The sequence below is a fragment of the Sinocyclocheilus rhinocerous genome, unplaced genomic scaffold (genome assembly GCF_001515625.1).
Source record: "Sinocyclocheilus rhinocerous isolate Xijiao unplaced genomic scaffold, SAMN03320098_v1.1 scaffold5236, whole genome shotgun sequence".
Classification (NCBI taxonomy): domain Eukaryota; kingdom Metazoa; phylum Chordata; class Actinopteri; order Cypriniformes; family Cyprinidae; genus Sinocyclocheilus; species Sinocyclocheilus rhinocerous.
The window spans coordinates 134555-140538 of NW_015665840.1; the positions used below are offsets into that span (position 1 = coordinate 134555).

General features: G+C 42.5%; 1 pseudogene; it reads left to right on the forward strand.

Moving 5' to 3' along the window:
• The window catches only part of LOC107731597 (1-phosphatidylinositol 4,5-bisphosphate phosphodiesterase beta-4-like), a 72026-nt pseudogene that overhangs the window by 8185 nt on the left and 57857 nt on the right, over window positions 1–5984 (forward strand).

Below are 5984 nucleotides of genomic sequence, written 5' to 3' on the forward strand. Positions count from 1 at the left end.
ATTATTGCGCCCCCCCCCGAGATCTTCCATCATGCCGTGTTCCTGCGAGCGTCTCTGTAGAACAGCCAGCTGAAGCATCAGGGTTCCTGGACGACGAGCTTCGGCTAAAAATAGCGCGGAACAGCTATTACTGCTCTTTCTAATTGCAGCCCCCTGTGAAACACGTTCAGTCACGGCACTGCTGGGAGCCAGCGTGCGGACGCAATTTGCACTTCCAATTAAACTGTCGACCTTTGTGCTATAACTCAGAACGTGACTTCTGAACGCTGCAGCGTTCGCGTCTATTATTACCCGCGTTAGCCGAGGACGCGGTGACGAAGCATGCCGATCCCTTGTTATATCACTAGTATGTGATCACCTGGGTCACGTGACCGCGTCAGGTGATCACATCTGAAGGGTCAAGTCGAGTTTATTTCTACAGCGCTTTATATAATACAGATTGTTTCAAAGCTGCTCTACAGTTATAGAGAAGAAAGTAGTAATTCAGTGATGCAAACAAAGTTCAGCTTTACTGAAAATCCTGATCTTAATGTTTATAATATCTTAATATCTTATAGGTGCATGCAGCAGATTAGAGCTGGACGATAATACAAACAATCGATGCACTGATCTAAACAATCAGACACATCAGCTGGCAACTCGACACAATAATCGTGTTTCATGTGAGATTTTCTTTTGTCTTGTGTAGTTTAGTTGATGTTTTTCAGCCGTTTCATCTGATTTAACTAGATTTCACTAAATGAGTTGGTGCTGAAATACTGTAGAGATTGATTGAACGCACGACCTTTGACCTCAACAGCTACAGGAAGTGAAGCGGATCAGTTTGTCAGTTAATTATGCACGTTAAAGGTGCAGTAGGAGATCTTGGAAAATGCTAACTTTAGCCTGATAGCACTGAAAGTGAACGTCCCACCCTCCCTGCAATCGCCGTCCAAAGCCACGCCCCCTGAACGCATTTACACTCACAGACCAGAGACAACATTACTACAATAGGCTACATCAGGTTCCCAATTCCAGCCCATGTTCCGAAGTTAACCAAACCAGAGAACTATACGCGTTATCTGGTTATCTGGAATGGCTGATGACCGACTGCATCTGGCACGCTGTCAGGAGTGCCGTTTCCCATGATGCCCTGCGGCCGTCCGTTGGATTGGTTCAGATGAGCGGCAGTGATGACTCTGATCCTGATGCAGTGACTGATGATGAAGGAGCTCCGTGAAGCTCTCAGCTGCAGGAGATTTTCATTGATTATTGAGGCACTGATCAATAGTGATGTGGAATGAGTGAAAGACGCGTTTGTCTGTGTTTGTGTTTCCGCTGTGGCTGTGAACGGATTGACGTTCTCCCGCCGCCGCCGTGGGATTATCGGCTGCTTTAATCAAGAGAATATTTGTCGCCTCGTCTGATGTTACCTGAAATAACGCCGCTTAAAGTCTAAAAATACACGACACTCATTACGTGGATTTGCCAAACTGAACGAACAGAACAGAGGGCTTTATCAGGAGATTTAACCGGATCATTTGTGTTTTATAACGCTTTATTTTAATCTTCGACAGATTGATAATCCAGAGGAGATTGGCTTCTGCTTCAGAACATTTACTGTAAATCACACACTTTAACCCTGTCGTTCATTACAATTTTTATAAGATTTTTAGATTGCGAGTTCACAATTTAGCCGTAATTTAGTTTACTTTTCTCTCTCTGACTGTTTTATGTTAATGAGCTCTGTTATGATTGGTGTAGTTCACACTCTGTGGGTGGACCATATGTTAATGAGCAGTGTTATGATTGGTGTAGTTCACACTGTGTGGGTGGGTCATATGTGGACCATATGTTAATGAGCAGTGTTATGATTGGTGTAGTTCACACTGTGTAGGTGGACCATATGTTAATGAGCAGTGTTATGATTGGTGTAGTTCACACTGTGTGGGTGATATGTGTGTCATATGTTAATGTGCACTGTTATGATTGGTGTAGTTCACACTGTGTGGGAGGGTCATAAATGTTAATGAACTCTGTTATGATTGGTGTAGTTCACACTCTGTGGGCGGGTCATAAATGTTAATGAGCTCTGTTATGATTGGTGTAGTTCACACTGTGTGGGCGGGTCATAAATGTTAATGAGCTGTGTTATGATTGGTTTAGTCCACTCTGTGTGGGCGTATCATCTGTGTTAATGAGCTTGTGACTGTGATGTTGTTCTGGATGGACTAGAGAGGAAGTTTTAGGTCTGAACGTAAATGTACACAGGGATGCAGGAACCATCTGATGCTTCATGTTTGCTGAAGTATGCATCGTTGATTCTGTTATTGTCCTGCTTTGAATCAATCTGTATTGTATAAAGCGCTATAGAAACACATGTGACTCCACAGCTCTGAATGCATCATGCGATCGCAGGTGTTTGGTCATGTGACCACAGGGCAGCACACCTGTTGCTCTCTCTCTCTCTCTCTCGTTTTAACAGCGGCTGTCACTCTTTCTTCACAGCGTTTGCTTGTGTCTTCTTGTTTTGCAGAAAGTGAGCGCTGTCCTCAGCCCATCGTTCGCCTGCTCTTCACCTTCAGCCTCGGCCTGGTAAGACTGCTTTAACTCAATTAAACCAGACAGTAATGAGCGGCGTCTGATCATCTGCTTTATTAGCGTGTCTGTCTTCTGTCAGGATCTGTAGCGTCCTCAAACAGCCAATCAGACGGCAGTGCTGCTCACTTCCGTTCATTAAAGCGACAGTTCACCCTAAAATCACCATCACTTACTCTCACTGGTGTGCTGCAGACCTGTAAGAGTGACTTCCTTCTCTGGAACACAACGAACCAGACAACATCAGACCCCATTGACTTTCATTATTTGGACATAAAAAACACAATATATCTAAAAAATATATATATATAATTAACAAATCAAAAATATTTTCTTTTTTGTTTCACTGAAAGAAGTCATACAGGTTTGAACGACATGATGGAGAGTAAATGACAGAATGAAGAACTGTCTTTTTAATATGAGATTTTAAATGAGTGTACAGTCAAAGAGCGCTTTATAATGACAGAATGAAGAACTGTCTCTTTTTAATATGAGATTTTAAATGAGTGTACAGTCAAAGAGCGCTTTATGGTGCGTCTGAATCGTGAGCATGAACATACTACAGTATATAGTGTGTATACTCTCTACAGTGTGCATAAAGTAGCATGAACCGTATACAACAGAGCACAATTAGTCAAACACTGTATCCCACAATGCAATGCACTCAACCTTCCATTTCCAGTGCGATCAGTGACCCGGCAGTGATTCTCTTTCTCAGACCGGCGAACGGTTTCTAACAAAATTGGACTGAAAGTATGAAATAACCGATATGACGCCGTGAGTCATGTGATGTAATGAGGTCATGTGACTGTGCTGCATCACCATCATCATCATCATGTGTTTCTCATACTATCATAGTTTAGTCTGTATGCAGAGTGCTTCTGTGTCCTGATGACCAGTGCAGGGCTTTATGGGTAAATGCCGGGTTTCTGCAGGGTCCTTCTAGTCTTAGATTTGGTTTGATCAAATTTAAGGCCATAGAGAGTCTTAAATGGTATAACAAAGGTCTCAGTTATTTTCTGAAGTCTTAAATTTGGAGTCGCTGTGATACAGATATGTGATTATTAAACTTCAAAATGCAATGATTAAATTAAATGAATATGAGAGCTGCTCACAGTCAGAGAGTGCACGCATTTATTGTTAATGATGCCTCTTTAATGAATTGACTATGTTTACGGTGGTGTTTATATTGTAATATGTTGTAGATGGTTTTCAGATGCACGTTTGATCTCATCTGTCCGAATGAGCACAGACATTTCAGAATAAGAGTCCTGCTGTATTTCAGGCTTGTTTATGATTAAAAGACCCTCATTCTGCATTTTTCTGGCTATTATTGGTATTTTGGCGACACAGTAAACAGTATCTGGCGTTTAAATCAATACAAACTCTTTTATTTTCTCTCTGAACTGCCCGTCACAGGAAAGAAAGACTAAGGGCGTTACTTATACATATTCAGTATGTGGATTTTATTAATATCGGCACAATAATCTTTTATTGGCTTTCTTTGAGCACATTATCATATCAGCAAAATCGACAGATCTGTACTTCAGGTGAATAGATAAATGAGAATCAGTGCAGATGTCCTGAGCCTCAGCCGGTTTAAATAATAAAATATTGCAGGTTTGTTCTCTAGCAGCATGTGGTATTATTTGATTTGTGCAGGTCTTATGAAGGCTGGATGTGATGTGAAGCTCTGCAGAAAGCCTGTAAACGGCACAGAGTTCATGTTTACCCGCCGCGTCCAAATGAAGCTTAATTGCTGCTCTTTGGAGATTGCGTGTGTTTTGATGGAGATGCTCTTCTGGGAAGACGAGGCCTCCGGTGAATCCGGCTCTGTCTGACCGGATCATTAACGGCGGCGATCCCGGGAAGAGCGTTGCCATGGAGACGAGCGTGTGTGTGTCCGCGGATCATCAGACGCTCTCATATCATCCGTATGAAGTGTGCCATATAAGTGCAGTTATTTACCCACGATCCTCGCTCTTTCTGTAAAAGGCAGTGTTCTGTGGCTCTGGAAAATATTCCCTCTTTGTCCTCTCTTGCCTTATCCGCCGGACTTCGGAGGACAGAATCCCTAATTTGCCGCTCCTGTTAGGTACATATTTGGTCAGAGATGATAGCAGTAATGATGGGCCGGAAACGGCTGATTAGCGGCGGTTTGGGGCTCCTTCTGCCCTTGTTTGGTCAAATGCGGATCTGCTGCTAATCTGCCGTCTCCTGATCCTCTCGCCTGTGAAGATGATGTCAGCTGGAGAATAACATGCAGTCAAAGCAAAATCATTCAGACAGCAGATATAATTGTTGATATTTTGTTACTAGTGGGTGCAGGACACTATAGTTCATTTATGTAAGCGATGAGAGCAAAATAAACTGTGATATATTACACCCAAAAATTCTTCATACAGTGGGCTACCAGTAAAACTGATACAAATTTGGGACCAAACGGCCGCTGATGATCGATCACTTAGTGATCAGGTAATATGTGAATAAACGTTGATGATTGTGCATCTGAATCCCATCGGTGGCCTGTATTGATCAGTGATGGATGTTCTTCTTCTGTCCTTCATCTGAACTCCAGACGCTGGTTTTGGTTTGTCGCTCCTCCGTCAGAATGCCTTTATTAATAATCGGATCTGTGCTGACGTTTAATCAGAGTCTGGTCAGCTCATCTGCTGCTAGAGATACTAAACTCAGTTTAGTTATAAAGCAGACGACAGAGAGCTGTAGAGGAATAAAAATATAACAACATCAATAAACAAAACAAGCCACAGACGATAAACAACAGGATAGATGAGGATCAAATTAATCTCTTCAGGAAATTAAGAGCCAAAGCAAACAAAGAAAGTCTTCTGCTAACCCTTGAGTTTAATGTGAGTTTATCATCAGATTTATTATCAGGGCTGATCTTTGAAGAAAATACAGATGAACCTGATCATTCTGTCATCATTTACTCGCCCTCATGTCTTTGCTCTGTTGAACACAAAAGAAGGTATTCTGATAAATGTGTCTGTGTTTGTGTAAATATGATGGCAGTCTGATGTGGTTTGGTTCCCGGAGAAACAAAGTCATACAACATGTTTGAGAGACACAAGTAAATGATGACAGATTGATGATTTCGGCTGAATTAATCCTCGTTTGACAGCCTGATGATGAGGGAATGGCTGTATATCAGTGACCTTTGACCTCCTGCTCTTACATGTGAACATCTGAGTCTCTGAGCAGAACACAGTGAATGAACACACTCGTTAGCGTTTGCGCTGCAGATCTCTGGAGTCCAGCGCTGATCATGCAGTGAGATGCAGACGCTTCTTGAGCTGTGGTGAGGGTTTGAGTCTGGCCTGCAACGCCTCCCTGCTGTCTGTGTGTGTGTGTGTGTGAGAGAGAGAGAGAGAGAGAGTGTGTGTGTG